Genomic DNA, 12,199 nt, shown 5'->3' on the forward strand with positions numbered 1-12,199 from the left:
TCCCGTGCAACTCGGCTGCTAGTCCTCCTTTCATGCAGAATCTTAAGGTCCTAGCTCATGTCCAAGGCACCAAAGCCAGCTAAGAAGTCAATAATCAATACATAAAACTTGAATTGTGCTACTTCTTACTGGCTATTACATCAACTTAGAAGCTTCATCTGTGTTCTACTATGGTGCTTTTAGTGTCTCCGCATACCGCAGCACGCGACATAGCTTTGCAGACGATAAGTACAACCGTTTCAGAGAGAAGAGCGGCCAATGTGACGATCTGGCTTTAAGTCGATTCGATATCAAATGACGAAAACGGACGGATTTCTCAGGTTTTTACTACATATGAACACTTTTCACATTCTCCCGTGCAACTCGGCTGCTAGATCGCCTTTCATGCAGAATCTTAAGGTCCTAGCTCATGTCCAAGGCACCAAAGACAGCTAAAAAGTCAATAATCGATACCTAAAACTTGAATTGTACTACTTCTTACTGGCTATTACATCAACTTAGAAGCTTCATCAGTGTTCTACTATGGTGCTTTTAGTGTCTCCGCATACCGCAGCACGCGACATAGCTTTGCAGACGATAAGTACAACCGTTTCAGAGGGAAGAGCGGCCATTTTGACGATCGGGCTTTAAGTCGATTCGATAACAAATGACGAAAACGGACGGATTTCTCAGGTTTTTACTACATATGAACACTTTTCACATTGTCCCGTGCAACTCGGCTGCTAGTCCTCCTTTCATGCAGAATCTTAATGTCCTAGCTCATGTCCAGATCACCAAAGCCAGATAAAAAGTCAATAATCGATACCTAAATTTAAATTGTACTACTTCTTACTGGCTATTACATCATCTTAGAAGCTTCATCTGTGTTCTACTATGGTGCTTTTAGTGTCTCCGCATACCGCAGCACGCGACATAGCTTTGCAGACGATAAGTACAACCGTTTCAGAGGGAAGAGCGGCCATTTTGACGATCGGGCTTTAAGTCGATTCGATAACAAATGACGAAAACGGACGGATTTCCCAGGTTTTTACTACATATGAACACTTTTCACATTGTCCCGTGCAACGCGGCTGCCAGTCCTCCTTTCATGCAGAATCTTAATGTCCTAGCTCATGTCCAAGGCACCAAAGCCAGCTAAAAAGTCAATAATCACTACCTAAAACTTGAATTGTACTACTTCTTACTGGCTATTACATCAACTTAGAAGCTTCATCTGTGTTCTACTATGGTGCTTTTAGTGTCTCCGCATACCGAAGCACGAGACATAGCTTTGCAGACGATAAGTACAACCATTTCAGAGAGAAGAGCGGCCAATGTGACGATCGGGCTTTAAGTCGATTCGATAACAAATGACGCAAACGGACGGATTTCTCAGGTTTTTACTACATATGAACACATTTCACATTCTCCCGTGCAACGCGGCTGCTAGTCCTCCTTTCATGCAGAATCTTAAGGTCCTAGCTCATGTCCAAGGCACCAAAGCCAGCTAAAAAGTCAATAATCGATACCTAAAACTTGAATTGTACTACTTCTTACTGGCTATTACATCAACTTAGAATCTTCATCTGTGTTCTACTATGGTGCATTTAGTGTCTCCGCACACCGCAGCACGCGACATAGCTTTGCAGACGATATGTACAACCGTTTCAGAGAGAAGAGCGGCCAATGTGACGATCTGGCTTTAAGTCGATTCGATAACAAGTAAAGAAAACGGACGGATTTCTCAGGTTTTTACTACATACGAACACGTTTCACATTCTCCCGTGCAACTCGGCTGCTAGTCCTCCTTTCATGGAGAATCTTAAGGTCCTAGATCATGTCCAAGGCACCAAAGCCAGCTAAACAGTCAATAATCGATACCTAAAACTTGAATTGTACTACTTCTTACTGGCTATTACATCAACTTAGAAGCTTCATCTGTGTTCTACTATGGTGCTTTTAGAGTCTCCGCGTACCGCAGCACGGGAAATAGCTTTGCAGACGATAAGTACAACCGTTTCAGAGAGAAGAGCGGCCAATGTTACGATCGGGCTTTAAGTCGATTCGATAACAAATGACGAAAACGGACGGATTTCTCAGGTTTTTACTACATATGAACACTTTTCACATTGTCCCGTGCAACGCGGCTGCTAGTCCTCCTTCTATGCAGAATCTTAAGGTCCTAGCTCATGTCCAAGGCACCAAAGCCAGCTAAAAAATCAATAATCAGTACCTAAAACTTGAATTTTACTACTTCTTACTTGCTATTACATTTACTTAAAAGCTTCATCTGTGTTCTACTATGGTGCTTTTCGTGTCTCCGCATACCGCAGCACGCGAAATAGCTTTGCAGACGATAAGTACAACCGTTTCAGAGAGAAGAATGGCCAATGTTACGATCTGGCTTTAAGTCGATTCGATAACAAATGACGAAAACGGACGGATTTCTCAGGTTTTTACTACATATGAACACTTTTTTTATTCTCGCGTGCAACTCGGCTGCTAGTCCTCCTTTCATGCAGATTCTTAAGGTCCTAGCTCATGTCCAAGGCACCAAAGCCAGCTAAAAAGTCAATAATCAATACCTAAAACTTGAATTGTACTACTTCTTACTGGCTATTACATCAACTTAGAAGCTTCATCTGTGTTCTACTGTGGTGGTTTTAGTGTCTCCGCATACCGCAGCATACGACATAGCTTTGCAAACGATAAGTACAAACCTTTCAGAGAGAAGAGCGGCCAATGTGACGATCGGGCTTTAAGTCGATTCGATAACAAATGACGAAAACGAACGGATTTCTCAGGTTTCTACTACATATGAACACATTTCACATTCTCCCGTGCAACGCGGCTGCTAGTCCTCCTTCTATGCAGAATCTTAAGGTCCTAGCTCATGTCCAAGGCACCAAAGCCAGCTAAAAAGTCAATAATCGATAGCTAAAACTTGAATTGTACTACTTCTTACTGGCTATTACATCAACTTAGAAGCTTCATCTGTGTTCTACTATGGTGCTTTTAGTGTCTCCGCACACCGCAGCACGCGACATAGCTTTGCAGACGATAAGTACAACCGTTTCAGGGATAAGAGCGGCCAAGTGACGATCTGGCTTTAAGTCGATTCGATAACAAATGACGAAAACTGACGGATTTCTCAGGTTTTTACTACATATGAACACGTTTCACATTCTCGCGTGCAACTCGGCAGATAGTCCTCCTTTCATGGAGAATCTTAGGGTCCTAGATTATGTCCAAGGCACCAAAGCCAGCTAAACAGTCAATAATCGATACCTAAAACTTGAATTGTACTATTTCTTACTGGCTATTACATCAACTTAGAAGCTTCATCTGTGTTCTACTATGGTGCTTTTAGAGTCTCCGCGTACCGCAGCAAGCGAAATAGCTTTGCAGACGATAAGTACAACCGTTTCAGAGAGAAGAGCGGCCAATGTAACGATCTGGCTTTAAGTCGATTCGATAACAAATGACGAAAACGGACGGATTTCTCATGTATTTACTACATATGAACACTTTTCACATTCTCCCGTGCAACTCGGCTGCTAGTCCTCCTTTTGATGCAGAATCTTAAGGTCCTAGCTCATGTCCAGATCACCAAAGCCAGCTAAAAAGTCAATAATCGATACCTAAAACTTGAAGTGTACTACTTCTTACTGGCTATTATATCAACTTAGAAGCTTCATCTGTGTTCTACTATGGTGAATTTATTGTCTCCGCATACCACAGCACGCGACATAGCTTTGCAGACGATAAGTACAACCGTTTCAGAGAGAAGAGCGGCCTATGTGACGATCGGGCTTTAAGTCGATTCGATAACAAATGACGAAAACGGACGGATTTCTCAGGTTTCTACCACATATGAACACATTTCACATTCTCCAGTGCAACGCGGCTGCTAGTCCTCCTTTCATGCATAATCTTAATGTCCTAGCTCATGTCCAAGGCACCAAAGCCAGCTAAAAAGTAAATAATCAGTACCTAAATCTTGAATTGTACTACTTCTTACTGGCTATTACATCAACTTAGAAGCTTCATCTGTGTTCTACTATGGTGCTTTTAGAGGCTCCGCATACCGCAGCACGCGACATAGCTTTGAGGACGATAAGTACAAACGTTTCAGTTAGAGGAGCGGCCAATGTGACGATCTGGCATTAAGTCGATTCGATAACAAATGACGAAAACGGACGGATTTCTCAGGTTTTTACTACATATGAACACTTTTCACATTCTCCCGTGCAACTCGGCTGATAGTCCTCCTTTTGATGCAGAATCTTAAAGTCCTAGCTCATGTCCAGATCACCAAAGCCAGCTAAAAAGTCAACAATCGATACCTAAAACTTGAATTGTACTACTTCTTACTGGCTATTACATCATCTTAGAAGCTTCATCTCTGTTCTACTATGGTGATTTTATTGTCTCCGCATACCGCAGCACGCGACATAGCTTTGCAGACGATAAGTACAACCGTTTCAGAGAGAAGAGCGGCCAATGTGACGATCGGGCTTTAAGTCGATTCGATAACAAATGACGAAAACGGACGGATTTCTCAGGTTTCTACTACATATGAAGACATTTCACATTCTCCCGTGCAACGCGGCTGCTAGTCCTCCTTTAATGCAGAATCTTAAGGTCCTAGCTCATGTCCAAGGCACCAAAGCCAGCTAAAAAGTCAATAATTAATACCTAATACTTGAATTGTACTACTTCTTACTGGCTATTACATCAACTTAGAAGCTTCATCTGTGTTCTACTATGGTGCTTTTAGTGTCTCCGCATACCGCAGCACGCGACATAGCTTTCCAGACGATAAGTACAACCGTTTCAGAGAGAAGAGCGGCCAATGTGACGATCTGGCTTTAAGTCGATTCGATAACAAATGACGAAAACGGACTGATTTCTCAGGTTTTTACTACATATGAACACTTTTCACATTCTCCCGTGCAGCTCGGCTGCTAGTCCTCCTTTCATGCAGAATCTTAAGGTCCTAGCTCATGTCCAAGGCACCAAAGCCAGCTATAAAGTAAATAATCAGTACCTAAAACTTGAATTGTACTACTTCTTACAGGCTATTACATCAACTTAGAAGCTTCATCTGTGTTCTACTATGGTGCGTTTAGTGTCTCCGCATACCGCAGCATGCGACATAGCTTTGCAGACGATAAGTAGAACCGTTTCAGAGAGAAGAGCAGCCAAGTGACGTTCTGGCTTTAAGTCGATTCGATAACAAATGACGAAAACGGACGGATTTCTCAGGTTTTTACTACATGTGAACACTTTTCACATTCTCCCGTGCAACTCGGCTGCTAGTCCTCCTTTCATGCAGAATCTTAAAGTCCTAGCTCATGTCCAAGGCACCAAAGCCAGCTAAGAAGTCAATAATCAATACATAAAACTTGAATTGTGCTACTTCTTACTGGCTATTACATCAACTTAGAAGCTTCATCTGTGTTCTACTATGGTGCTTTTAGTGTCTCCGCATACCGCAGCACGCGACATAGCTTTGCAGACGATAAGTACAACCGTTTCAGAGAGAAGAGCGGCCAATGTGACGATCTGGCTTTAAGTCGATTCGATATCAAATGACGAAAACGGACGGATTTCTCAGGTTTTTACTACATATGAACACTTTTCACATTCTCCCGTGCAACTCGGCTGCTAGATCGCCTTTCATGCAGAATCTTAAGGTCCTAGCTCATGTCCAAGGCACCAAAGACAGCTAAAAAGTCAATAATCGATACCTAAAACTTGAATTGTACTACTTCTTACTGGCTATTACATCAACTTAGAATCTTCATCTGTGTTCTACTATGGTGCATTTAGTGTCTCCGCACACCGCAGCACGCGACATAGCTTTGCAGACGATATGTACAACCGTTTCAGAGAGAAGAGCGGCCAATGTGACGATCTGGCTTTAAGTCGATTCGATAACAAGTAAAGAATACGGACGGATTTCTCAGGTTTTTACTACATACGAACACGTTTCACATTCTCCCGTGCAACTCGGCTGCTAGTCCTCCTTTCATGGAGAATCTTAAGGTCCTAGATCATGTCCAAGGCACCAAAGCCAGCTAAACAGTCAATAATCGATACCTAAAACTTGAATTGTACTACTTCTTACTGGCTATTACATCAACTTAGAAGCTTCATCTGTGTTCTACTATGGTGCTTTTAGAGTCTCCGCGTACCGCAGCACGGGAAATAGCTTTGCAGACGATAAGTACAACCGTTTCAGAGAGAAGAGCGGCCAATGTTACGATCGGGCTTTAAGTCGATTCGATAACAAATGACGAAAACGGACGGATTTCTCAGGTTTTTACTACATATGAACACTTTTCACATTGTCCCGTGCAACGCGGCTGCTAGTCCTCCTTCTATGCAGAATCTTAAGGTCCTAGCTCATGTCCAAGGCACCAAAGCCAGCTAAAAAATCAATAATCAGTACCTAAAACTTGAATTTTACTACTTCTTACTTGCTATTACATTTACTTAAAAGCTTCATCTGTGTTCTACTATGGTGCTTTTCGTGTCTCCGCATACCGCAGCACGCGAAATAGCTTTGCAGACGATAAGTACAACCGTTTCAGAGAGAAGAATGGCCAATGTTACGATCTGGCTTTAAGTCGATTCGATAACAAATGACGAAAACGGACGGATTTCTCAGGTTTTTACTACATATGAACACTTTTTTTATTCTCGCGTGCAACTCGGCTGCTAGTCCTCCTTTCATGCAGATTCTTAAGGTCCTAGCTCATGTCCAAGGCACCAAAGCCAGCTAAAAGGTCAATAATCAATACCTAAAACTTGAATTGTACTACTTCTTACTGGCTATTACATCAACTTAGAAGCTTCATCTGTGTTCTACTGTGGTGGTTTTAGTGTCTCCGCATACCGCAGCATACGACATAGCTTTGCAAACGATAAGTACAAACGTTTCAGAGAGAAGAGCGGCCAATGTGACGATCGGGCTTTAAGTCGATTCGATAACAAATGACGAAAACGAACGGATTTCTCAGGTTTCTACTACATATGAACACATTTCACATTCTCCCGTGCAACGCGGCTGCTAGTCCTCCTTCTATGCAGAATCTTAAGGTCCTAGCTCATGTCCAAGGCACCAAAGCCAGCTAAAAAGTCAATAATCGATAGCTAAAACTTGAATTGTACTACTTCTTACTGGCTATTACATCAACTTAGAAGCTTCATCTGTGTTCTACTATGGTGCTTTTAGTGTCTCCGCACACCGCAGCACGCGACATAGCTTTGCAGACGATAAGTACAACCGTTTCAGGGATAAGAGCGGCCAAGTGACGATCTGGCTTTCAGTCGATTCGATAACAAATGACGAAAACTGACGGATTTCTCAGGTTTTTACTACATATGAACACGTTTCACATTCTCGCGTGCAACTCGGCAGATAGTCCTCCTTTCATGGAGAATCTTAGGGTCCTAGATTATGTCCAAGGCACCAAAGCCAGCTAAACAGTCAATAATCGATACCTAAAACTTGAATTGTACTATTTCTTACTGGCTATTACATCAACTTAGAAGCTTCATCTGTGTTCTACTATGGTGCTTTTAGAGTCTCCGCGTACCGCAGCAAGCGAAATAGCTTTGCAGACGATAAGTACAACCGTTTCAGAGAGAAGAGCGGCCAATGTAACGATCTGGCTTTAAGTCGATTCGATAACAAATGATGAAAACGGACGGATTTCTCAGGTTTTTACTACATATGAACACTTTTCACATTCTCCCGTGCAACTCGGCTGCTAGTCCTCCTTTCATGCAGAATCTTAAGGTCCTAGCTCATGTCCAAGGCACCAAAGCCAGCTAAAAAGTCAATAATCGATACCTAAAACTTGAATTGTACTACTTCTTACTGGCTATTACATCAACTTAGAAGCTTCATCTGTGTTCTACTATGGTGCTTTTAGTGTCTCCGCATACCGCAGCACGCGACATAGCTTTGAAGACGATAAGTACAACCGTTTCAGAGAGAAGAGCGGCCAATGTGACGATCTGGCTTTAAGTCGATTCGATAACAAATGACGAAAACGGACGGATTTCACAGGTTTTTACTACATATGAACACTTTTCACATTCTCCCGTGCAACTCGGCTGCTAGTCCTCCTTTCATGCAGAACCTTATGGTCATAGCTCATGTCCAAGGCACCAAAGCCAGCTAAAAAGTCAATAATCGATACCTAAAACTTGAATTGTACTACTTCTTACTGGCTATTACATCGACTTAAAACTACATCTGTGTTCTACTATGGTGATTTTATTGTCTCCACATACCGCAGCACGCGACATAGCTTTGCAGACGATAAGTACAACCGTTTCAGAGAGAAGAGCTTCCAATGTGACGATCGGGCTTTAAGTCGATTCGATAACAAATGACGAAAACGGACGGATTTCTCAGGTTTCTACTACATATGAACACATTTCACATTCTCCCGTGCAACGCGGCTACTAGTCATCCTTTCATGCAGAATCTTAAGGTCCTAGCTCATGTCCAAGGCACCAAAGCCAGCTAAAAAGTCAATAATCGATAAATAAAACTTGAATTGTACTACTTCTTACTGGCTATTACATCAACTTAGAAGCTCCATCTGTGTTCTACTATGGTACTTTTAGTGCCTCCGCACACCGCAGCACGCGACATAGCTTTGCATACGAAAAGTACTACCGTTTCAGAGAAAAGAGGGGCCAATGTGACGATCTGGCTTTAAGTCGATTCGATAACAAATGACGAAAACGGACGGATTTCTCAGGTTTTTACCCTATATGAACACTTTTCACATTCTCCCGTGCAACTCGGCTGCTAGTCCTCCTTTTGATGCAGAATCTTAAGGTCCTAGCTCATGTCCAAGGCACCAAAGCCAGCTAAAAAATCAATAATCGATACCTAAAACTTGAATTGTACTACTTCTTACTGGCTATTACATCAACTTAGAAGCTTCATCTGTGTTCTACTATGGTGCTTTTAGTGTCTCCGCACACCGCAGCACGCGACATAGCTTTGCAGACGATAAGTACAACCGTTTCAGGGATAAGAGCGGCCAAGTGACGATCTGGCTTTAAGTCGATTCGATAACAAATGACGAAAACTGACGGATTTCTCAGGTTTTTACTACATATGAACACGTTTCACATTCTCGCGTGCAACTCGGCAGATAGTCCTCCTTTCATGGAGAATCTTAGGGTCCTAGATTATGTCCAAGGCACCAAAGCCAGCTAAACAGTCAATAATCGATACCTAAAACTTGAATTGTACTATTTCTTACTGGCTATTACATCAACTTAGAAGCTTCATCTGTGTTCTACTATGGTGCTTTTAGAGTCTCCGCGTACCGCAGCACGCGAAATAGCTTTGCAGACGATAAGTACAACCGTTTCAGAGAGAAGAGCGGCCAATGTAACGATCTGGCTTTAAGTCGATTCGATAACAAATGATGAAAACGGACGGATTTCCCAGGTTTTTACTACATATGAACACTTTTCACATTCTCCCGTGCAACTCGGCTGCTAGTCCTCCTTTCATGCAGAATCTTAAGGTCCTAGCTCATGTCCAAGGCACCAAAGCCAGCTAAAAAGTCAATAATCGATACCTAAAACTTGAATTGTACTACTTCTTACTGGCTATTACATCAACTTAGAAGCTTCATCTGTGTTCTACTATGGTGATTTTATTGTCTCCACATAACGCAGCACGCGACATAGCTTTGCAGACGATATGTACAACCGTTTCAGAGAGAAGAGCTTCCAATGTGACGATCGGGCTTTAAGTCGATTCGATAACAAATGACGAAAACGGACGGATTTCTCAGGTTTCTACTACATATGAACACATTTCACATTCTCCCGTGCAACGCGGCTACTAGTCATCCTTTCATGCAGAATCTTAAGGTCCTAGCTCATGTCCAAGGCACCAATGCCAGCTAAAAAGTCAATAATCGATAACTAAAACTTGAATTGTACTACTTCTTACTGGCTATTACATCAACTTAGAAGCTTCATCTGTGTTCTACTATGGTACTTTTAGTGCCTCCGCACACCGCAGCACGGGACATAGCTTTGCAGACGAAAAGTACTACCGTTTCAGAGAAAAGAGGGGCCAATGTGACAATCTGGCTTTAAGTCGATTCGATAACAAATGACGAAAACGGACGGATTTCTCAGGTTTTTACTACATATGAACACTTTTCACATTCTCCCGTTTAACTCGGCTGCTAGTCCTCCTTTTGATGCAGAATCTTAAGGTCCTAGCTCATGTCCAAAGCACCAAAGCCAGCTAAAAAATCAATAATCGATACCTAAACCTTGAATTGTACTACTTCTTACTGGCTATTACATCAACTTAGAAGCTTCATCCGTGTTCTACTATGGTGCTTTTAGTGTCTCCGCATACCGCAGCACGCGACATAGCTTTGCAGACGATAAGTACAACCTTCCAGAGAGAAGAGCGGCCAATGTGACGATCTGGCTTTAAGTCGATTCAATCACAAATGACGAAAACGGACGGATTTCTCAGGTTTTTACTACATATGAACACATTTCACATTCTCCCGTGCAACTCGGCTGCTAGTCCTCCTTTCATGCTGAATCTTTAGGTCATAGCTCATGTCCAAGGCACCAAAGCCAGCTAAAAGGTCAATAATCGATACCTAAAACTTGAATTGTACTACTTCTTGCTGGCTATTACATCGACTTAAAACTTCATCTGTGTTCTAGTATGGTGATTTTATTGTCTCCACTTACCGCAGCACGCGACATAGCTTTGCAGACGATAAGTACAACCGTTTCAGAGAGAAGAGCGGCCAATGTGACGATCGGGCTTTAGGCCGATTCGATAACAAATGACGAAAACGGACGGATTTCTCAGGTTTTTACTACATATGAACACTTTTCACATTCTCCCGTGCAACTCGGCTGCTAGTCATCCTTTCATGCAGATTCTTAAGGTCCTAGCTCATGTCCAAGGCACCAAAGCCAGCTAAAAAGTCAATAATCAATACCTAAAACTTGAATTGTACTACTTCTTACTGGCTATTACATCAACTTAGAAGCTTCATCTGTGTTCTACTGTGGTGGTTTTAGTGTCTCCGCATACCGCAGCATACGACATAGCTTTTCAAACGATAAGTACAAACGTTTCAGGGAGAAGAGCGGCCAATGTGACGATCGGGCTTTAAGTCGATTCGATAACAAATGACGAAAACGAACGGATTTCTCAGGTTTCTATTACATATGAACACATTTCACATTCTCCCGTGCAACGCGGCTGCTAGTCCTCCTTCTATGCAGAATCTTAAGGTCCTAGCTCATGTCCAAGGCACCAAAGCCAGCTAAAAAGTCAATAATCGATAGCTAAAACTTGAATTGTACTACTTCTTACTGGCTATAACATCAACTTAGAAGCTTCATCTGTGTTCTACTATGGTGCTTTTAGTGTCTCCGCATACCGCAGCACGCGACATAGCTTTGCAGACGATAAGTACAACCGTTTCAGGGATAAGAGCGGCCAAGTGACGATCTGGCTTTAAGTCGATTCGATAACAAATGACGAAAACTGACGGATTTCTCAGGTTTTTACTACATATGAACACGTTTCACATTCTCGCGTGCAACTCGGCAGATAGTCCTCCTTTCATGGAGAATCTTAGGGTCCTAGATTATGTCCAAGGCACCAAAGCCAGCTAAACAGTCAATAATCGATACCTAAAACTTGAATTGTACTATTTCTTACTGGATATTACATCAACTTAGAAGATTCATCTGTGTTCTACTATGGTGCTTTTAGAGTCTCCGCGTACCGCAGCACGCGAAATAGCTTTGCAGACGATAAGTACAACCGTTTCAGAGAGAAGAGCGGCCAATGTAACGATCTGGCTTTAAGTCGATTCGATAACAAATGATGAAAACGGACGGATTTCTCAGGTTTTTACTACATATGAACACTTTTCACATTCTCCCGTGCAACTCGGCTGCTAGTCCTCCTTTCATGCAGAATCTTAAGGTCCTAGCTCATGTCCAAGGCACCAAAGCCAGCTAAAAAGTCAATAATCGATACCTAAAACTTGAATTGTACTACTTCTTACTGGCTATTACATCAACTTAGAAGCTTCATCTGTGTTCTACTATGGTGCTTTTAGTGTCTCCGCATACCGCAGCACGCGACATAGCTTTGAAGACGATAAGTACAACC

Source organism: Schistocerca gregaria, chromosome 9 (genome assembly GCF_023897955.1).
Source record: "Schistocerca gregaria isolate iqSchGreg1 chromosome 9, iqSchGreg1.2, whole genome shotgun sequence".
NCBI classification, from domain to species: Eukaryota; Metazoa; Arthropoda; class Insecta; order Orthoptera; family Acrididae; genus Schistocerca; species Schistocerca gregaria.